This window comes from Jaculus jaculus, chromosome 16 (assembly GCF_020740685.1).
Source record: "Jaculus jaculus isolate mJacJac1 chromosome 16, mJacJac1.mat.Y.cur, whole genome shotgun sequence".
NCBI lineage: Eukaryota > Metazoa > Chordata > Mammalia > Rodentia > Dipodidae > Jaculus > Jaculus jaculus.
The window spans coordinates 3,448,903-3,472,101 of record NC_059117.1 but is presented as its reverse complement, the minus strand read 5'-3'; the positions used below and the strand labels follow the sequence as shown (position 1 = coordinate 3,472,101).

General features: G+C 41.6%; 1 protein-coding gene across 5 annotated transcripts in view; it reads right to left on the bottom strand.

Moving 5' to 3' along the window:
- The window catches only part of Sugct (succinyl-CoA:glutarate-CoA transferase), a 689,766-nt gene that overhangs the window by 103,460 nt on the left and 563,107 nt on the right, over positions 1 to 23,199 (bottom strand). The gene's annotated exons all lie outside the window — the stretch shown is intronic.

Below are 23,199 nucleotides of genomic sequence, written 5' to 3'. Positions count from 1 at the left end.
CAAAAGCTAGAGACCCTATCCTTGAGCAATGATTTGGTTCTCCTGTGGTGTGACTAAGACAGGCATCAGTGCCCCACACAGAGCAAAGGCAGGCGAAGACTTGAGGCCAGTTACAAGGGCATTGACAGTCTCCTGGGATGTGACTAGGGCCATGTCATTGGATGTCAATCATTTCACCAGTGAAACTGGAAACCAGAGGTTGAATTGCTTTCCCCAGAAAATTGGAATCTGTCAAAGAACAACTGGCTTCCACTTACAGGTAGATTTGCAGGCATGAGGCCAGATTCTGCAGCATCAAATTAGCATAACTAGAGGCAAAATATTTGTGATAGGTATATGAAATTCTCCAAAGTTTTGTTTTGTCCATTTTAAACAATATAGGTATTTGAATATACTGTCTAAAATAACCTAACATCTGTGGTAAGATATCAGGCAGCTTACATATCTTACACATCTATGAGCCAAGGGAAGAGCCTCTTTCTTCCCAGTACATGACAACCATTTCGGTGGCAAGGAATGTGGGGGTTCCCTGGTAGACAGTTCCTTTCTTGAACTAGGCAGGCAGGATGGCCCGTAATGGGGAGAGACCTTGGGGTGACCCTACTTCAGACACCCTGGCCAAGCCTACCTCAGCTCGCCCCACCTGCTTCAGTTGTGTGATTCAGGGTTCGCCCATCTCCACCAGTTAGCTCTCTCTCTTGACAGCAAGCACCCTGCCCAAGTATGGGTGGATTTCTCCTCTAAGCCCAGGACAATTGGCTGGGACACCTGGAGTAGGTGAGTCCAGGTAAGCTGGCATGAATTCTAGACTGCATCTTTCCTAACTTGGGGAAAGACGAGCTCTCTAACAGCAGCAGCTTTGGTCCTCGCGCTGGCGAGATCTTTCTCCCACTCTACAGTCAGGTTGAAGACACAGTTTACCATTTAGTAGTGTCTTCACCTTTAATCTTTTTGGAGGTGCACATTTTAAAACCCTTTTTCATGTTTTGTTTTTCTTCTAAGGTCAATGTTCGTTTATGTGGGCTCCCTGGCTCCATATGAAGTATTTCCCACATCCTCACCTTCCCTTCCCTTCCTTAGCCCTCAGAGTTCTCCTTTCTCCACATCTTTGTAATGTCTAATAAATGTGATATTTTAAAAATCATTTTCTTGAGTCTGGAATTACCAATTCTTTGGTTAGTTTGCAGATCGGGGCTTGGGATTTCAGGAAGCAACCCAGAACCCCAAATTTATTTGTTACAGTAAGGTGACCCATGGACTACAGGTTCACGGCAACATCTCAAAGAAAAACAGCTGTAATGTCTCCACAGCATTTTGAGGTTCAGGTTTTCACAAGCTTTTCTGAGCTGTGCTGTTAGCATAATGTATTCACAGAGCAAAAGCATATGGACTAAAGAAGCCAATAAAAATATATTCTCACTTGAACAAACTAGGGGAAAGTGGAGAGAAATTCAGGGTTTTATCCATTTCTAGTGGGCTTTTTGAAATGTCATTAGTAAGTCAACTTCATGAGTAACTTTTTAAGGCCTACGACTCTGCCACGGCTAAATATAATGGCTCCCCCCATTTTCTTCAGGAATGGTCATCACTTTGGAAACCAGGCTCTTTAAGAAGTATTCAACCTCCCTCAACTTGGACTGTGCCCAACATATGGAGATCCTTGCTAGAAATGCACACCTTCTCATCTAGGATCACCAGGTTTGTACCCAAGAGCTGGCCAGAGAGAACCCAGCATTAGAACTGTGTCACGATGATAATTCCGGAGTGGCTCGTTCTCAGCGCCGCCAGCACAGCCTCCTTCAACGTGGGGGTGGGGGCTAAATGCCAGCCGGAGGTGCTAAATCTCAGTCAGTTCTACTGAGGACAGGAGCAAAAATACCAAGCTAAATTTCACTCGAAACAATTATCTGCACACTGAATCACTCTTCTCTTCTCGTGTCTGTGTTACTCTTCTGACTACCTCTTTGTAAGAACACGGCAGTGCTACTCACAAGATGAAATGGAGTGTTCTCAGCTAAATATAACTTAACCGATAGTGCTGAAATTAATTAACGCTGAATTTTAATCGTGTAGCAAATGTTAAGTGTCAAACGTGAAAGGGTAGTTGGTAAAGGTCAAGGGACATATGTCAAAGTTCTGTGAAGTACAGCTAGCAGCAGTTGATGGGATTTTTTCCACACAGGTGGTCTAAGGTTGTACTTCCCTACACTCCCACCCTGATTACATTGCATGTAACATTTCCATTTGAACCACTAGCCTAATCAATTCTTTTATATTGAAAAACACATAACTTGAAGCAAAAGTACAAATTAGTCTTAATGTTTGGCATAAGAAGCTGTCATTTCTCATTTGCTGTGGCATTTGTACAATTTGGAAGCAAATGGGCTGGCCTGAGCTCCCATTTGCAGAAAGAGCTGATTGATTTCCCTTGCTCTGCTGCCCGTCCCCCACACCACCTTCTGATATGCAGGGTGAAGCTGATAAGATGGTTTCTAGGGAATCAGACCCTAGTTATCCCAGAGTGCAGCTGGGGCAATGGAGACGCTGCCCAGGGCCCGCCCATCTTGAGCAGCTCTCCAGTTTTGTCTGAGGGTTAAGCCTGCTCTACTGAGAACTCCTCTGAGATTCTCAGATCCCAGGAAGTCTGTCTGCACCCTAACACAAATTTCTCTTCTTTACATCATGTATTGTTTCCTCCCGGTTTCCATGGAAATGCAAAACCTACCCCACACCTCCTCTGGTCAGGCATTGCTTTGCAAGGGATTAGTAATTGTTGCCCCTTTCCTTTTCTTATGAAGTCGACATTCCAAGCTTTAGCACCTGAACCTACAGTTTAAAAGTTTTCTGTTTTCTGGCTACCAATAGCAAACTAAATCTTCAATAATCTTCAAGTACAACTTTCCTCTAGGTGAATTTCATGTCATTAGCCTCAATCTGACCTTTAAGGCAGTCCTTGTGGCATACTGAGTCAGTTCAAAACAAGGCAGAAACCTTCCTTATTACTTGGTGCAAATTTTGTCTATTGGCAATATCTTTCGATTTTACTGTTTTCTGCTTTTCAGTTATTTTACTTTTCTTAAATCTTTCTTGGTGTGGTAATTCCAAATTTTATTTCTTCCCTTTGATATTTCAAAAGCCTGTCTTGACAAGAATAGAGTTTTAGATAGTGCTCTAACCTCTTCAGCTAAGCATGAGGCCTATTTAAAACAAGGACTCTTCTTCCTCAAGGGCTTTATAGAATGACAGCCTAATGACAGTCAAATGGTAATGTACTAATGGGGGGGGGGGCAATGTATACCTTAGAGTGATGTGGGAAATAAGAGTTTAAATGAAAGTTAAGCCTCTTTATAAAGTCCTGTGGCAGAAGTAATATACCAGCAAAACCAAAAAAAAAAAAGAGTGAAAAAATTAAAAATAATACTCTTGGTCAGGACCTCTGGAACAAGCCTGTAGTCTCAGCTATTTGGTAAGCTGAGGCAGGAGGACTGCAAATTCAAAGCCTGCCTGAGCTACTACAAAATGAGTTCAAGGCCAGCCTGGGCAATTTAGTGACCCCTGATAAAGGGGACACACACACACACACACACACATTGATGCCTTCTACCCAGTGAAAATTCTTTAAGGAAAGAAAGACATCTAATTCAAGAGTATACTTTCTTTGCACATGTCAAAACCAAGGCAATGCCATCAGCCACATTAGCAACAATGTACAAAAGAGAGCAGGCCAACCAATTCACTGTGAACCCTCACTGCCTGTTCATTACGCACAGAACAATGTACGTTAGGCTCAAAGCAAGGGCTGGCAATAAAATCATAAGCAAACTTGCATTAGCTGTGCTTTTAGTTGGGGCCTGGGAGATGGTCCAGTGGATAGAGATATGCAAATATGGAACGCCAAGTTCAGATCCCAGATCCCAGAGCTCATGGAAAGCAGGCGAAGCAGTACAAGCATTTGTGATCCCAGCTAAGGGGTGGGGACAGAAGAACCTCCTGGAAGCTTGCGGGCCAGTTAGCCTGCCAAAAGCAGCAGTGAACAGTGAGAAACTCTGCCTCAACACACGGTAGAAACTAAGGGCTGACTTCAGAAGTGGGCCTCCGACCATCACACACACTGTGCCAAGTGGATGTCTGCACTCATGCCCATGAACATGATATGCACCGTCAGCATACACACACACAGAGCAAAAGAAAAGGAAAGAAAAAGAATGCCTATAATTCGAGGCTGGAGAGATAGTTCAGTGCATAGCGTGCTTGCTATGCAAACATGAGAACCCCGGTACACACAAAAAACCAGGTGTGGGCCTGGAGGGATGACTTAGCAGTTAAGGTGCCTACAAAGCCAAAGAACCCAGGTTCGATTCCCCAGGACCCACATAAGCCAGATGCACAAGGTGGCTCATGCATCTGGAATTTGTTTGCAGTGGCTGGAGGCCCAGGTGTACTCTTTCTCTCTCTCTTTCTCTCTCTTTCTATCTGTCTTTACCTTTTCCTCTCTGTCTCTCAATATATATATATTCATACAAATAAATAAATAAAAATATTTTTATAAAGCAGGTGTGGTGACACATACCTATGCTGGGAATGCAGAAAGGATGAGCCCTTGAGCTTGCTAACTAGCTAGTCTCAGTGAGCCAAGGCAATGAGCTCTAGGTTCAGTTGGAAACCTGTCTCAAGAAATAAGGTGGAGAGTGAAGAAAATACCTGACGTGGATCTCTGGCCTCCACACATGCGCACACAAGTGTCTGCATACACATGAACACATATGCAATCTATGCAAACCCCACAGGCAAAGTACTTATACTTGAGAAAAGGGTAGGTAACAATGGACTTGAGCCAACTTTTGTAACACAATTTAAGCTCCATAGTAAAAAAGCAATCCCCACTGAGGAGCAAATATTTAACTCTGCCTGTGTTAGAACACAGTTAGGTGCTGAGGCCAACGGGGTCAGAGACAGCCACAGATCAGAGAAAACGCTGAAATGAAACTCGAGTTAGCAACAATGCATGCGATAACAGTAGCTGCTGCTCAATAAGACTCCCTAGAGATGGGCATTGTATTAAGAGCTAAAGATTTCATTTAATCTTTCATTAGCCAGATCAGGCTAGAAATAGTATCTCCAATCCAATGATAATTAACAGATGGCTGACCTTGGATTATAATGTAGATGTGTATGACTCTCAGCACTGAGCCAGTTTCCTTAGAAGTTAGAGAGTCAAAGAAAAAAAAACAGGATAAGCATAAATTAATTTACCATCAAAATAACTATCTGATGTGGTCAATTCTGCAACTCAAGCCAGATGAATGGGGAAAGGAAGCCAAAGGGATTACTTGGTATCCAGAGGACCAATTGATTACTAATTAATTATTCTATTTTTTGTGGATAGCCAGGATACTCCAGCATGACAAGTCTAAAGGGTAGGTAAAGAGAAGGAGTTGGGCCCAAGTAGCTCAGGACTTCAAGGGCACAGAGCCTGCAGGTGACCTGGGGGGCACAGTGGCATCTGGTGAGGCTTATCAGTGTTCTTGGTTGGTAACATTTCCTTCTAAGGAGTTTGTGAGGATGAAATACATGACTGGGCTATGGGACCAAGCGAGCTCAAAGTGAACTCCTAGGAATGGCAGCAGACTGGGTTCAAACTTCATGCTAATTGTGTGGCTTGGGTTATATTCACTTGACCATGCAATAAACATGGGTTGAATATATGAACAGGGGTGGATAATAATGAGTATGTGTAAACACTGAGGTTCAGATATAATAAAGGGCTGAAGAAAACTAGGTCAAAGAACAAGCAAGGCTCTGACCTCCAAAATGTTTCCCATCCTGCATTGGGAAACTCTGAGGCCTGCTATCAGTATGTTTGGGCATCTGTGCCAAGAAATATAACAATTATTATCACTATCTAATGGATGCTCAATAAATGGTTATTTCGACTCTCTCTTTTTTTTGCATATGCATAAGAAGATATATTGAAGAGTGCATCTAAGTATAATGTAAAATTTACTTACATTTCACATATACCTTACACACGTAGCCTGAAGCTAATTTTATGGGGTTTTTTTCCAAGCATTTCTGAATGTTGACTATGACTTAATACATCAGGTCAGATGGAATTTTCCATTGGTGGCATCAAACACTCAGAAAATATCAGCTTTGAAGCATTTTGTATTTCTGCTTTTCACATTAGGGTCAACCTATATTGCTCATCAGAACAATTTAGTCATTCCTTAGCATAACAAGTAAGTAACTTTGGTAACATTTGTAAAGTTACATAAGTGAAGGCAAAACTTACAATTCATATATTCAACAAGTTAATTTGTTTCTAAAAGTTGCCAAAAATTGCAAAAATAACCTGAATTCATGAAAAAAAATGGATAGATAAGCCCTGAGCTAAATGAAAATAGATGATTTAAAAGCTGTGACTTTGGGTTTTCTTCTTTGAAGCAATTACTGTAAATAAATTTTAATCTCAAGCTAAGGCACATAATATAGCCTTTACACTCTTTAATTTAAAAAAATCATAACCTTTAGTTATGCAAGGAAGTATACAGTATGCATAGTTTAATGACTATAATAAAGTGAACATATAATATATATCACCCAACATCCAGCTTAGGAAAGTAACATTTGCGAAAGGGTGAAAATCCCAAGTATTCTCAGTCTTTCCCAATTCAAATGGAAAATAATCAATAAATTTGTTAATAATTCATAATTTCCTTTTTTATTTGTTTGTGTTGGGTGCCATGCACACATCATGGTGCCCATGCAGAAGTCAGAAGTCAGAGGACAACCTTAGGATGTCTATGCCCTTCCTCCTTTCTTGAGACAATATCTCTTGTCACTGTGAACAAACACCAGTCTAGCTGCCTGCAAGTTTGTAGATTCTCCTGGCTCTGCCTCCCACTGCCATGGTTGCATTGGGATCATAGACACATGTGCCCCTTGGTGTATGGCTTGATGTCATGCCAAGGACTGAATTCAGGTGGGCAGGCTTTGCAAGCAAGTGTCTTTCCCAGTGATCAACCTCCCCAGTATGATTTTCTTGTTTTTGTATTTCACTGTGACTAATAGATTTTACTGGGAATTGGGCTAGAGACCATCCAAGTGATACTCTGACAAACAAGCTGCCTGCATTCTGTGTGTTATGAGAACTTGAATGAGATTAAATTGAAAAACTATGGGCTAATGTGTTTAATAGAGGAAATTTCAAAATATAAAAGCCCCAGGTCTGTGGTTTGGCTTCTCCTTTCTGCTCTTATTCAGATCTATAATGAGGCAAGGAAAATTCTGAAGAGAAAGATACGAAAAATATAGAGTTTGGCACAGGAGAGAAATGTAAGCCAGTTTCAAGGGACAGGCCTGAGACCATAGCCACTTCAGCTGCAATTCTTAAAGAGAACACCATCACTAAAGATAAGCCAACTGCTCTGCACTTTGACAGCAGGAACAGTGCCCTAAAGGTGAGACCCAACCCACTGACGGCTCAAGCTAGCAAAACTGCAAGTTATTTTGAAACTGCAAGTTATTTTGAAAGGAAAAGGTTGTTTCCTGAGGTCAGTCTACTGAGGACAGCCTACTCTAGCTGTGTCCCATGGGTGCCAGGTTTCATCCCAACTGGGAATCAGAGCTTTCTAGCATCTCCCACATGGTACGGGTTATAGAACAGTGAAAGATACAGGACTGCCGAGGTCTAAGAACATCGCACAGAAGTTTCAGAAAGCTGTCCAGACTATGGCAGGGTCAGACTCCCAACAGAGGCCCTCAGAGGCTGCTGAATGAAGTTGTAAATGGGAGGCATAATTTTCAGGGGAGACCCCAGGATGTTAGCAATTCCAGGACCATGGGCTGTCTACCAAGAAATGCTGCTGGCTCAGAGCAGACATGGTACATGCGAGAGCTGCAGCAATCACTGACGTAGAGGCAGCACTACTCGAGCTCCCTGGAGTGAAAACAATGGCCCCACAAGTCCCAGATGCCAAGCATATAACTGCAATATTGGGAGTTTGCTGAGCTTCTGTCTTGCTTTGGTGTGATTATTCATTGTCATTCCCATGTTATTCCCTTTGGGATTGGAAAGGTTTGCTTTGTGCTAATCATGTTGGGGCTATGTAGCTTGTTTTCTGATGGTAAAAGGAACTCAGTTAAGAGTTTGCCTGAGTCACAGATGAGACTTTGCACTCTCTCTTTCAAAACTTGTTGGAACTGATAAGGACTATGGGAACTTTGAAGTTGGATTGTATGCATTTTGCATTATCAGAAGGCCATGAACCTCTAGGGGAAAAAGTTGGAGAGTAATTACTTTAAAAACTATGTTTGAGGGCAGGAGAGATTGCTGAGTGGTTAAGGAGCTTGCCTGTGAAGCCTAAGGACCCATATTTGACTCTCCAGATCCCTTGTTAGAAGCACAAAGGTGGGGCAAGTGCAAGGTGACACATGCCCACTAGGTGGCGCAAGCTTCTGGAGTTCAATTACAGTGGCTGAGGCCCTGGCGTGCCATTTCTCTCTCCTCTCAAAATAAAATAATAATAAAAGTTATGTTTGAGTGTCAGGTTGACAAGCAGTAGACTTGTGATGATTAATGGGTTTATAACTTGATAGGATTTACAATCACTATGGAAACAAATCTCAGGGAAGGTCTTAGAAGGATTCCATAACGTTCATTGAAATGGGATAACCCACCCTAACTGTGGATGGCACCATCCTATGGGTTGGCTTCTTGGACTGTATTTGCAGAGGAAAGCTAGCTGACCACTTGGCATCAATTACTTCCTGCTTCCTCCCTGCTGGTGTGATAATATGATTCAGGCTTTTGCTCCTGCCAAGCTTTCCCTTTGGAACTGTAAGCTAATTAACCCTAACTCTTCCTTAAGCTGCTTCTGGTCCAGTATTTTCTCTGACCAACTAGTGAGAAGCTGATACATTTTTTTATGGCAGGAAGAGAAAGAAAGGGAATGGTAAGATGGGAGTACATTGTCAAATATATGCTCAAAAGAAATTATCTTTATAAAATTCAAACCTATGTACAACAAGAATACTCTGATAAAGACACTTATTAAAACTTAAAATTTATATTATTCATCTTTTGGCTTGCTGTTGTTTCGATTATGAATGAGACTTTACAGAGAAAGATGTAATATGAGTTAGTTTCTAGCTAGCTATGAGTCCATTCAAGCAAGCATTCACCATATAAACCCTGTTTTATTTTGAAAACAAAAACCATTCTTTCAATGGTGTGAGGGTTAATGTTCAATAACAGAATCCAAGATAACCTAGGAGACAAATCCCTGGGTATATATGTGTGAGAGAGTTTCTAGATTAATTGAGGTTGGAAGACTTCATATAACTATAGGAAGCACCATTCCATGGGCTGGCACCCTAGAATAAATAAAAAGGAGAAAGATAGCTGAGGTAAAGCATTCTCTCTCTCTCTCTCTCTCTCTCTCTCTCTCTCTCTCTGTGTCTGTCTGTTTCTCTCTCTGTCTCTCTCTGATTCTCTCTCTCTGTCTGTCTCTCTGAATCTGCAGGTACAATGGGACCAGCCATGATGAACTGCATTCTCCAGCTATGGTATAAAATCAATCTTCCTTGTTTCCTTTCCTTCCTTCCTTTCTTCAGGGGTATTGTCCCAGCAATGAGCATGTAGCTACAACAACCAAAGCCACACTACCTTAATTTTGGATTATGTTTGTTTTAAAAATACATTATTTTGTGGCCGGTCACTTAACCTTTAAAAATATTTTATACATGTGCCCTGAAAATGAAAATTTTTAAGTATTTATATCATGATATCTTTTTTCTTTTAAATGGAGTACTAACTGCATTTGCATGAATTGATTTTGATATTATATTTCATGTTCACTTTTTGTCTCACTATAAAAAAATTCAATCTTGCCTTCTTTGAGATTGACTGAGATTAGGTATCTGCAATATTTCCTATGTTTACTACTTTACAAGATGCAGAATTTGTCCCTTTATTATTCTTCTCATCAGGAAATTTAAAGTTGCAGATCTAACACTATAGATAATTGAATAACATATGTCATGTGTAACATGTCCCTACTAACTTACATGCAAGATGCTTCCAGATTTTCTTAACTCCCAGTATTCTCAGTGTGTTGGTGAATTTTCTCTGCATAGTGTGTGATGCATGTGTGCATCTTTGCTCATATGCGTGTGAATGCAAGCATGAATATGTAGGCATATGTGGAGCACAGGAGTCGACATGGAGTGTCACCCTTCATCATTACACACTTTATTCACTGACAAAGGGTCTTCAATTGGGACCCATAGCTTACTGATCCAGCTAGCCCAGAGAGCCAGACTGCCCTGTGGATACCCTGTGTCCAGCTCCCCAGTGCTGGGATTGCAGTGGGTATGGCAGATCCAGACTCTGTCTTCGTGCTGTGCAGCAAGTGTTTAATCCACTGAACCAGCTCTCAAGCCCATTATTTCAGCGTCCCTAGGCACAAAGGGAAACCTTTAATTTTGTTTAAGAACTTTTGTTTTGTTTTGTTTATTAAGTAATTAGGTGAAAACAACTTAATATGTATTTATGTCCTAATAACTTCATAGTTATTTGAAAAAGTAATACACATAAATTAAAAGAGAAATTACATTTTTACTTCCTTCTTAAAAAAACACAATTGCTTTCTGAGAACATATGTACACATTAAGTACAGAATAACTTCTAGAATATTGGCACAAAATAGATTCTCCACTGCTATTTCTTGTTTTATATTGACTTTCTCGTGATAACTTTCATTCATAGAAATATTCATCCAATGGGGCTGGAGAGATAGATGGCTTTGCAGTTAAGGTGCTCGCCTGCAAAGCCAAAGGACCCAGGTTCAATTCCCCAGGACCCATGTAATCCAGATGTACAAGGTGGTGCACGCATCTGTAATTTGTTTACAGCAGCTAGATGCCTTGTGTACCAATTCTCTCTCTCTCTTTTAATCTCTCTCTCTCTCTTTACCTCTCTCTCTCTTTCTTTCAAATAAATAAATAAAAAATATTATAAAAACAAAGAAATATCCATCCAAAATCCTAGGCATAGAATTGAAGGATGAGGTGGGAGTATAGTTCGCTTGTCTACCAAGTGAGAAGCCTTTTGTTTGATATACACACACATACACAGAGAGAGTTGGCTAATCAATAGGAATTAGAATCAGTTTGGAAACAAATTTCTGGGCATGTCTGTGAAGTTAATTGAGGTATGAAGCCCTACCCTAAATGTGGGTGGCATTATTCTGTGAGTCTTGGATGGTATAAAAAGTGGAAAGCTCGCTGAGCACCAGCCTTCTCTCTCTTTTTCCTGGAGACTGAATGTGACCAGCTGCTGCATGTTTCTGCCAACATGTCTTTCCCACCAGGATGGGTTCTATATCCTCACACTGTGAGCAGACAGGAACCCTTCCTCCAGAAGTTGCTTTTGTCAGGTGTTTGTTCACAGCAATGGAAAGGTAAATATTATACACAGACATACACACACAAACACACACACACAGATGTCATGGAAAATGAACAGTAAGCAGGATGATTAAATGTTGAAATGTGAACAGCTTTGGCTTTTTGTGTTGCAGTTAATATGTGCTGGTCTGCCTAGAAAAGAAAAGCTTTCTTTTTAAAAAAAAAAAAGATTCATTTTATTTATTTATTTACTTATTTATTTATTTATTTATGACACACACAGAGAGAGAGAATGGAGACACCAGGGCCTCTAGCCACTGCAAACTAACTCCAGACACATGCTCCACCATGTGCATCTGGCTTATGTGGAACCTGGAGGATCAAACTTGGGTCCTCAGGCTTCTCAGGCATGCGCCTTAACCACTAAGCCATCTCTCTAGCCCAAGAAAAGCTTTCTTTGTAACTGTACATTCACAGATGCCATCTAGGAATCACAGGTACATGCTCTTATATCCACTAGGGCAGCTTTCTTCTTAATTTTAAAGTAGTGTGTGTGTGTGTGTGTGTGTGTGTGTGTGTGTGTGAGAGAGAGAGAGAGAGAGAGAGAGAGAGAGAGAGAGAGAGAGAGAGAGAGAGGGAGAGAAGGTGGGGGATGGAAGCACACAGTACTGGGGACACTTCCTTTCCACCTCCTTTGAGGCAAGTTTTCTCTCTCTGGGTCTCACTCTGTTGTCTAGTTCTTCAGTGCATACACTGAGAACTCCGGGGAGGTTCTCCTGCCTCTGCCTCCCATCTTGTTGTCAGCATGCTAGGTTTGCAGAAGCCCACCCCGGCCTTCGGATTTTTGCACTGTGGTCTGAGAGGATCAAGCTCAGGTTTTCATCTTATATATTCAAAGTTATTACACTGTTTTTCAAAACAATGACTTTTAGCTTACTACATTTTAACCATAAATGTTCTCAGGAATTATTTTTGAATTTTTACGCATTCTTTCAGTGGTTGTTTTCCCTCACCATGGAGAGTATTAGTCATTTGCTCATGACAAATTCCCTTGATTGTTATCTTTCTGAATGTACTTATTCTGCCTTCATTCTAGAAGAGAATTGTGCTGGCTTCATATTTCTGCATGACAGTTATTTTCTGTTGTCTCATTGATGCCATTTCCTAGCTTCTGACTTTCACTATTGCTCCCAAGAGCTCAAGCATGTCTAATTTCCATTGTTTTGTGGGCCATTTACATTACTTCTTTGATTTAAAAATCCTCATGTCTTTAGTTTATTACAAGTTAACCATCAGCAGCCTAGACATCCATCTCTTCTTATTTAATTTATTTAATCTAGACTTTAGATTTTCCTAAATCTGAGGGATGTTGTCTTTAAAAGCTTGGAGAAATTCCTGACCATGTTCAAATACTGCCCTCTTTCCCCAAGCTTCTCCAGGAAGTTCATAGTAGGCATCTATTAGAATATTAGACACGCATGTGCCTCTACATCTCTTATATTTGCTCTCTCTCTCTGTCTTGGCTACATTTTAATGAATTTATGGTGGCTTGTGTCCCAGACCATGGAAATCACTTCTCCCATGACTGCTCTTCTGTAAACTGTGTCACTGTGTCTTATCTCATTGTGCTTTAAACCCCTTTCCAAGTACTCTGAAGCACCACAAAAATAGGACCTCCTTAACTTTAATTGTCTGCTTGGAAATTCTTGGGTCCCAAGTGGAGTTATTTCCTACATGCAGAACAGCAGGCTTAAAGCCAAGGCCATCTGAGTGGAAATTTTCTCTTTATGTCTTTACTATAAGAGACCAATCAAAGTAGGTTGGAGTCTCCACTCTTTTCTGCTTCGATTTTCAGTGCTGGGTTTAAACTTTGTTTGCTTTTTTGTTTTCCTCTAGTTGTTGAGAATATTGACTTTTGCTTGTGCAAGCTTTACATTGAAATGTCTGTGTGACCTCCCATCCAGCACGAGCGTCAAGAGTTTTGTTTCGTCTTCTTAATTGACTGAGTCTGTGCTACTAAAGATGGAGCTCAGAACTCTGTGTAGGTTCTACACTGAACTCCACTGCCAGGCCCTGTCTCCATGTCTTATACCCCACAGAGCTCTACTTCTAAGCCAGTGTGTATCTCTAATACACTGTTCAGTGTATGCTTCTCTGAATGCATATTTACTAATTGTTTCTATACCCACAGGTCCTCTGCTAATGTAATCCTGTTGTCAGACACTGAGGTTTACCAGGTATCACTGTGCTCTCCATGCTACGTTTTGAAGCTTAATTTGATACTTCAATCTTTCCTAAGATTAATTACCCCAGGAACAAGGGACAATAACAAATAAAAATATAAAACAGGAAATACAATAGAACCCAGTAAAATATAAAAGTGATTGATGAACTTTAGAGTTCCAACTTATAATCTTAATTCTATTCTTCTTAGCAGTGAGAGCTTTAATTAAATTATCCCAGAACCAGTTGCTATGAACTCAAGTGAAAGTTGAGAAATCATTCCCCTCGTCCCCTCCCAGAGCAGGACTAGTAACACTCAATGAGAGCAACTATGCCAGGCTGTGGCCGCAGGGTGACTGCACACACTGTCTTCACTGAGCAAGAACCATAGAACTCCTTCATTGTTCAAAATTCTCCAGTTTCCCAGTGGGAAAACTGAGTTTTATTTATTCTAAGAACAAGTTAGGAGGTTGCAAATATATCATTTGTGATCATTTTCTTTGCCTCACAAGATTCCAAGCAAGGACATGGGAGTCCAGTCTAAGAGATAGAAAGCATCTATCATATTTAATTAAACAAGCCTTGTTCTTTTCTACAAGCCAGTGATGGAAAGATTTTTTTTTCACTGCCATCCATCTGTTGATCAAGAAATCATCACTTTAATGTAGACTGTTGCCAACTACATCAATTTCAGAGGGACAAAAGTCACAAAAGAAGAAGAGGATAAAGGTCAATCAGCAGAAACAAAACACAACATGACGAATGTGGGCTTTCTGAGAGGTAAAGCTAAGTGACGTGTCAAGGGCCAGCAGCGCAGCAGCAGGCAGGCAAGGGAGGGCAGACGGCTGAGAGGAGAGCGCCCGCAGCTCTCTGCTGTGAAGGAAGCCGGCGTGCCCTGCCCACTGCTTCCGCACCGAGCTGCTCCTGGTGCCTTTGTCTGTTTTCCAGCTGAAGATGCATCTTTTTGTTGTGTTTTGTTTTGTTTTTTGAGGTACGGTCTCACTCTATCCCAGGATAACCTGGAATTCACTATGTAGTTTCAGGGTGGCTTTGAACTCACAGCTATCCTCCTACCTCTGCCTCCCAAGTACTGGGATTAAAGGCGTGCACCACCAAGCCCAGCTTAAGATTCATCTTTTGGGGCTTAAATAACTTGAGCAACATCATAAGTCCAAGGAAAAGGTATCTATCTAATGACAATTCTCATGATCTTTCCACTACACTATGCTGTCTCTTCAACATTTAGAATCACTTTCCACTATCTTAAAATTCTAGGGTTCCTGAATAGGGCACAACACATACAGAAGGAGAAGGACTCAGTGGGGACACTGAATATTCCAAATGTTTTCCATTAACACCTGGTTTGTTTTCTGTTGGCCTAAGTGCAGGTCAGGCATAAGAAGGTCTAAGTAATATCTCATGGGCACAGTCCTGTCTGTTTGCCTGAAGGCAGTGTACTTAAACACAATGGAAATTAAGTCCTTAATACCCAGTGGCAATAAGGCATCCTTTGACATAGCATGGCTTTCCTCTTCTGAGTCCACAGGAAATGGGCAGCTGGACACGGCATGTCATGAACATCTGCATCCTTAAAAATTTCTTAAGGAAAGTAATGCTCGTCAAATATGTTTAAGATTTGTTACCACTCCATGCAGGGTGATGTGAGCTTAGCCATCGGGGAGCCACAAAGGAAACAACTGTCTGGGCACAAAAGCTGTGCAACCAGCCTCAAGGAAGAACAGCTGACATGATAGGATGGCTCAGTGCTCCACCACAAAGAAGTAATGTCACCAGTTTAGAGAAGCCATTCTCAAGAACCCTAGCCACGAAAGAGGGAGTCAGATAGCTGCCGAGTGACTGCAAAAAGATCGTGAACACTAGACAACGTATCCTCTTTGGACCCAAATCCATTCTTCAAAAATATTAATCGAGGGCTAGGGAGATGGTTCATGGACAGCGTGCTTGCTATGCAAGTATGAGTACATGAGTTCCGGTCCCCACAACTCAGGTAACAGCTGACTTCTGTGGCAATTGTTTGTAATCTCAGAATGTTCACAGCAAAGCAAGAGGAGCCTGGAGAACCTCTCAGACCTCACGAACAACAATGAGAGGAAACATCAAGCATAGTGGAAGAGGACGAATGACACCCCAAATTTTCCTCAGACTTCTACACATGCACCATGATGTGCATGTGCCTGCATGCATTTGTGTGTGTGTGTGTGTGTGTGTGTGTGTGTGTGTGACAACCAAAGATACTATTACTCAGGTTCAAAGCAAGATAGAAACATGATTAACTAACATGTTTCAAGGACTTAAAAGGCTATAAAGCAGTTCTTATAAAATTTAATAAATCTTTGGTTTCATTTTACGTGTTGGTTTGGTTTTCCTGGGTGGTTATGCTGGGGAAGAAATGTTTTGTTCTCTGTGAGCAGATGCATGCTTGCTCTAGGGAAAGCAATAAGGAGATCTATTTTAGGAAGGAGCCCTCATGACTCAGTGTGAGGAGATAATATTGATCATCAGAAGCCAGGTCACTGATAACTTTGTGGCCAAGTGATCCTTTGGATGTGCCCAGAGATTTTATCACCATGAAAAGGCCGAGTCATGCACATGTACTTCTGGACAGAATTCTTTGGGTTGTGGGACAGAAGGCTAGAGATGGCAAGACACAGAAATGAAAACTGAGACTTTGGCCAAGAGTCAGGCCTGAGCCTTCCTCAGACCTGCTTCTCCAGCTGACTTTTTGCGTCCACTGGCTCACAACTTTACTCATGTGTCACCGGCCTGGCTCACAGACCCGTTTCGCACATCGAGTTCCATGGCAATGTCATGTCTCAGCGGAGTAGCCAGAACAGTGGCTGCTGTGTCTGCCCTGCTCCAGCATCAGGAAACAGGAAGCGTGGCCTCGAGACATCTGTCTGCGAAACTTCCCATCACATACATGCTTTACCTCTGGGCCTGACATGTGACACTCCCACACCTGCTGCGGACATTGTCCTACGCACAGCTGAGTCCTGTGGTCATAACTGTGTCTTACCTCATCTAGTCACTGAATCAATCCTTATACTACCTATGGTGGGTTCAATAATGACAACCCAAACATACCAAGTTGTAAATCCTGGAATTTGTACCCATTACTTTATTTGGATAAGAGGGTTTTTCTAGTCAGGATTAAGGATATTGAGACTGTAAGACTTCAGCAGTGGTTTGATTCAGGTGTAGCCCATAAACTCGTGTTCGGACTGCTTGCTCCTCAGCTGATAGCAATTTGGGAATTAATGCCTCTTGGAGGAGTTCTGTTGCTGGAGGCAGGATCACAGGTTCTATAGCCAGATTCCCCTTGCCAGTGTTTGGCACAATCCCCTGCAGTTGTCCACCCAATGTATGTTGGCCAGGAGTAATATCCAGCCTCTTCTGTGACATGCTTTCCCCTGCCATCATGTACCTTCCCCTCAAGACTGTAAGCCAAAAGAAATAACTTTCTTCCCACAAGCTGCTTTGGTTTGGGGCTTTGTGCCAGCAACATGAAGCTGAATGCAACAGTTTCCTAGATTATGAAGGTAGACCTTAAGCCCAGTACTGAGAACGACTCACGTGAAAGTGACAGGCAATCTAAAGACAGCCCTGTGATCAGACAGGCAAAGAAGAAAGTGGTGCTGCATCAAGCCAAAGAACACCTCAACTAGACCTTCCAGAGGCCAGCAGGACAAGGAGAGATCTTCCCTAAAGCTTCCAGAGGCCAGCAGGACAAGGAGAGGTCCTCCCCTAAAACTTCCAGAGGTCAGCAAGACAAGGGGTCCTCCCCTAAAGCTTCCAGAGGTCAGCAGGACAAGGAGAGGTCCTCCCCTAAAGCTTCCAGAGGACAGCAGGACAAGGAGAGGTCCTCCCCTAAAACTTCCAGAGGCCATCGGGCTGGAGAGATGGCTTAGTGGTTAAGCGCTTGCCTGTGAAGCCTAAGGACCCCGGTTTGAGGCTCGGTTCCCCAGGTCCCACGTTAGCCAGATGCACAAGGGGGCGCATGCATCTGGAGTTCGTTTGCAGAGGCTGGAAGCCCTGGCGAGCCCATTCTCTCTCTTTCCCTCTATCTGTCTTTCTCTCTGTGTCTGTCGCTCTCAAATAAAAATAAATAAATAAAAAATTTAAAAAAAAAAAAAACTTCCAGAGGCCAGCAGGGGAAGGAGAGATCTTCCCCTAAAGCTTCCAGAAGTCAGCAGGGGAAGCAGAAGACCCCCCTAAAGCTTCCAGAGGTCAGCAAGGCAAAGAGAGGTCCCCCTAAAGCAAGCATGCAGGTACAATGGCAGCTTGATTTGGCCTTCTTACCTCCAGAAATTGGGGTGTATAAGCATCTGCTGTTTTAAGCTATTCAGTTAACAGTGACTTCTTATACCAGTCCTAAGATATCCTGTGCCCTAGCTCTTAATGGCATCCAGATAGACTCATAGCAACTGCAACACTTCCCTATATAAGCTATTACCCCACCACCACCATCACCAGCACACACACAAATAAAAACCTTACTGACTCTTATACCCAAATAGGACTTAGAGCTGCTGCTTGATGGCGCCAGAACTGTTTGGAGCCACAAAAGTGGTGCACAAGTCACCTGCTAGCTGGGGACTCACCGCAAGTTTGCTTGGAGCATTGTGAAGGCCATAGGAGCTTTGCAGGCTTTGAGAAATGGCTTTGCCACTCCCAGCCACCGAGTAGAAACCAAAATAGAATATTGTTTCCAAGTGAAATCCTTCTTCCACTCCAGGGGTTTCTCTAAGCAAACCGCTGAACTCAGGCACCGGTGGGCCCTTACAGGGGGTCTGAGGCATGCAAATGCATTATCCCCTCTCTTCCAGTTCATTTGTAAGAATGAATTATTTTTGATGACTCTTAAATACCTAAATACTGATTTTCTCCAGCTTTTCTTTCAAGAATGAAGACATGGCTTACAAATGCTCTGAGTTCCTTCCCCAACCCCACCCCCACCATAGCAGAAGAGCACTCGGGATCAAAACTCAGGGACAAGGAACATTTGGCAGGTGTTTCAGAAGATGATGGTCTTATCTGCAAGCAGTATTCACTTCTAAAAGGAAGACATACTATTTTCAGACTGCCCTAATTGCATGAAAGGATAGGGGCAGTTTTTTCTTAATCTCTGGACCTAACTATTAAAAATTGTTTATATAACCTACATTGTAGTCTTGTGGAGAGAAGATCTGGATTAAAATATTTTCACCTGAATAACTTCTCAAGGCCAATAAATTAGGTCAGCCCCTCTAAATTCTCATCATTCTACCTTGAATGCTAAGAATTTGTAACTTTTACATGCAAACAGAAGGATGTAACTCACACAGGCCTAGAAAGAGCCATTCCTGCGACACAGTGGCAGGGGCCTTGGTATTTTCTAGTCTCCCCTACTCACTGCACTCAGCCACCTGTAGACATGTTCTGGTACTTCTAGAATCTGAGATGCAACTTCTGACTTCCAGAGTCCCAACTCCTTCACATGAGCTAAAGTCCTCACTTTCCTACAGCCTCTCTCCTGGCTCCTCTCATCCAGATGCAGTATACACCAAGCCTTGGCATCTCTGGACTTCCATGCTTTCAAGGCTTCTTCATGATTAATATGACTCAACCTCACACACGTGTGTAAGAAGGGGCCAGGCAGGCCCTAAAGGGTGTAAGCAGCTGTCCAACTGGCTGCCAAGTGGACTTCTGAAACTATATTTCTGGTGAACTGAAACATCACATTTTTGTTTATTTATTTATTTAAAAGAAATAGAAAGAGGAAAGAGAGACAGAATGGTCTGCCAGGACCTGTAGCCGCTACACTTGAACATGTTAGGTAGCCATTCACATGGCCAGGGCACGAATGCATTGTGTAACTCTGAGTGGCCATTGTGAGGGTCTGTATAAAAGCACACCTCATGTGCATGGGAGGGCAAAGCTGGAATAAAAGTGCTCTAGAGGACTTTCTTCTATTTATACTCATACCTCCTTGGCCCTGTACACACAGATCTGCAAACATGTATCTCCAATGCTTGCTTCTTTGCAAACAGTAACTTGCATTGTATCTGTGAAGTTCTCTTTGGCTAGCCATGAGGAATATCCGTGCTTCCTCAATCTTACACAACCAAGGCATTCAGCATACTTGTTTCTAGCCATCTTTGGAGGTTTAGTCTCCGACCAACCAGGCTGTACCTGCTTACCTGGATCCAAAGCTCTCACATAGTGCCTGGTTATGACTAGGTGTTAATAAATGCTCTAGTTAAAAAATAAAATAAATAAATGTATAAAAGGGATAATCTCTTATTTGAAACAGTGAATTTTAACCAAATCATCTTGAAGTAAATGGTGTTAGGCATCACAAGCCTGAGCTTAATACAAGTGGTCTTTGCTTTAGACCCCATATTAAAAAGAATAACACCTTAAACCATCATACTCTGTGACTAGGAATACTGACTCAAGGCAAGCGTTCCAGCCCGGCTTTGTCCTACCTACTCAGTGTTTGGTGAATCTCTGCTCACCTTCATAACCCACGTGGAGGAATCATGCCTCCTTCAGACGGGGCTGAATTGACATCTTAATCCTACACAGTATTCAGTACACTTAAAAGCATTCAGTTGGAATTATTTTTGTTAATGTTATCTGGTTCTATAAAGCCTCCCTCATGAATAAATCCACCTGGTATAAAACCCTTATAGAGTGGACCTGTATGTCAGCATTGTAGTGAAATGTTATATTGTGAGATCTCAGTATATAAAATAAAAATTATACATCCAGATCTGTTTCAAAGCCCCTTTGCCATAGATGAGTCTTTTAGGAAGTCTATTTATCTTAAGCTTCAAATTATTTCTATATAGATAAACTTAATCAAAGAAAATCCATCCTAGATAAACAAAACCAATTAACATACAACATGCCTAATATACAAATGTCTGAATTTGGAAGTTTACACATTCTTGGATAACTACAGAACTTTTAAGGGGAGACATGGACTTTTTACCTTGAGGGTAAAAGTGTAACATTAAATTTTTTTCTGAAAAAAGTTTACTCAGTGTATATGCTTATAACTTTAAAAATATACCTTCTGACCATGTAATTATAATTCTTGGACTCTTATAAAGAATTAATTTTTAGGGCTTGAGAGATGGCTTAGCATGTCTGCAAAGCCTAAGTACCCATGTTTGACTCTCAAGATCCCATGTAAGCCAGACACACAAAGGAGAGGCAAGTACAAGGTCACACATGCCCACAAGCTGGCACAGACATCTGGAGTTTTCAGTGGCTGAGGTCTTAGAACACCAATTCTCTCTCTCTCTCTCTTTCTCTCCCTCTGTCTAAAATTTTTTTAAAAAATAATTTTTTCTGTTCTTTGTTTTTGTTTTTGTTGAGGTAGGGTTTCACTCTAGTTCAGGCTGACCTGGAATTTCCCATGTAATCTCAGGGTGGCCTCAAATTCACTGTGATCCTCCTACCTCTGCCTCCCAAGTGCTGGGATTAAAGGCATGCACCACCACTCTGGGCTTATAAGAATGATTTTTAAAAAGAAAAAGTGTTACACATAAACATTCTAATCTCCACATATTTGTAGTAATATCAAATTGGTAATAGCTTAAGCATCCATTAACAAAATGATAAATAATAATGCAACCATATAATAGAACATTGAGGAGGTTTTTAAATTACATTCATAAAGCTGTTTATCAACAAAAGAAAGACACTAAACAGTATAGGACATGAATTTTAAAATAAGATAATCCTAAATTTGATTGTTATTTTGCATGGACATATAGACCTGCAACATTATTAGGGTAGGTGAAATTCTCTTTCCATTTGTAATAACTAGGCATTTCAACTTTATGTTTGATGTATTCAGAATTAGAAAAAAAATCTACCACAGATCAGTGTTTGAAAGCTAGGGAGATGACTCAGAGGGCAAAGTGCTCGCTTTGCAAGCACAGGAACCTGAGTTCAGAACCCCAGTGCATGCTTTGCAAGCACAGAAACCTGAGTTCAGAACCCCAGTGCCCACATGTAAGACTGGGCATGGCAATCACATCCTGGGAGATGGAGACATGGAATTTCTGGTTTTCACTGGCTAGCTAGTCTGGCTGAATCAGTGAGCTCTAGTTTCAGGAAGATACCATGTCTCAAGGAAACAGAGAGCAATTGACAAAGACATGTCACTTCTTAACTGAACTAGATGGCTAATTTACAACAACTATGGTTACATGTCAGCACAGGCAGCCATAAGGACTCAGTGATAACCTGGATGGGATAATCTTCACTTGTTAATAAATAAGAGCATATGGTAGGAAAGGACAGTGATGGCCTCAGCCTTGGGGCTTTCCTAGGTGAACACTGCTCACCAAGGATAATGGTCTAGCAGACAAGACCACATCTCCAAAGATAAAGGCTCGTGTTTAGCAGCTTCCAAAGTTGTACGGTTTCATATCAACTGAGCGTAGGAAAATAACAAGAATGACTTAGATATGGAAAAATATGAACTTACATGTTTAGGATTAAGTAACAATAATTTCTAAGACACCACAAGTATAGATGTTTCACTAAGGAAATCAAACACCACCTTTATATAGCATGGAAAAGTACACTGTGGAAGGCAAAAAAAGAAATCTTACAGATCAGGAAATCCCCAGGTAGAGAAAGTGTCACAGCATTAACAAATGATGAGCAAAGGAATCACTAACACAAACATAATTCCGTTCCTGCTAGTGCACTGTTACACAGCTTACAGGGCACGGGCCTCACCTCATCCTCTGAACACGATATCCACAGTCCATTTCGGCTTTCCAAGACATTTCTTGGTCTCCCAAGCTGTGGTTAAGTCTACTATGCAACGGTGCCATTTTCTCTCTCATAGTCTTTTGCCTATAGGTGCTGCTGTTCCTCCATCCGTCCAGGCTCTTGTTTGTGTGAAAAGCCCATCCCAAGCAGCACTGTAATGCTGTTTTCACAAGGGTTGGGAGGTAAGTGATTGTAAATGCCCTTCAAAAGTAACCTGGCAAGTTGACTGTGTAGTCTCAGATTGTAGTTCATCCACTACCAATGTCATATGTTCCCAGAAATTATTGGTGCACAAGCTGTTACCTTTATAGATATCTAAGGAAGAGTTGGGTATCCAAGATATGCAGATTAGTACTGCTTATGTAATATTTTTTAGTACCCAACAGGTGCTTATAGCATCCTGTGTTACAAGTTATTTTCACTTCTATTAGAACAAATTCACTGACAAAGGAACAGAGATACTGCGAGGCTGTGTCATTTGCCGAGGTCACCTGGCCAGCTGAACTGACTTGATGCCCATCTTTCAACCCAAGTTTTATGCTATCTTCTTACCACTTTCTTCCTGTTCACAAAATTCTCTATATGTTACCAGTAACCACTTGTTGTCTCTCTATATAAAATTATATGTTCACTTGCTCTTTCTAGTGGTGCCTTGTCTAGAAAAGAAGTTTCTTCACAAATCAAGGTAAAAAGGTTGAAGTGGAAAAAAATAGGGAAGACATAGTCACATGAAGAGTCCAGGACTTTTATTGGGATCACAATGATTCT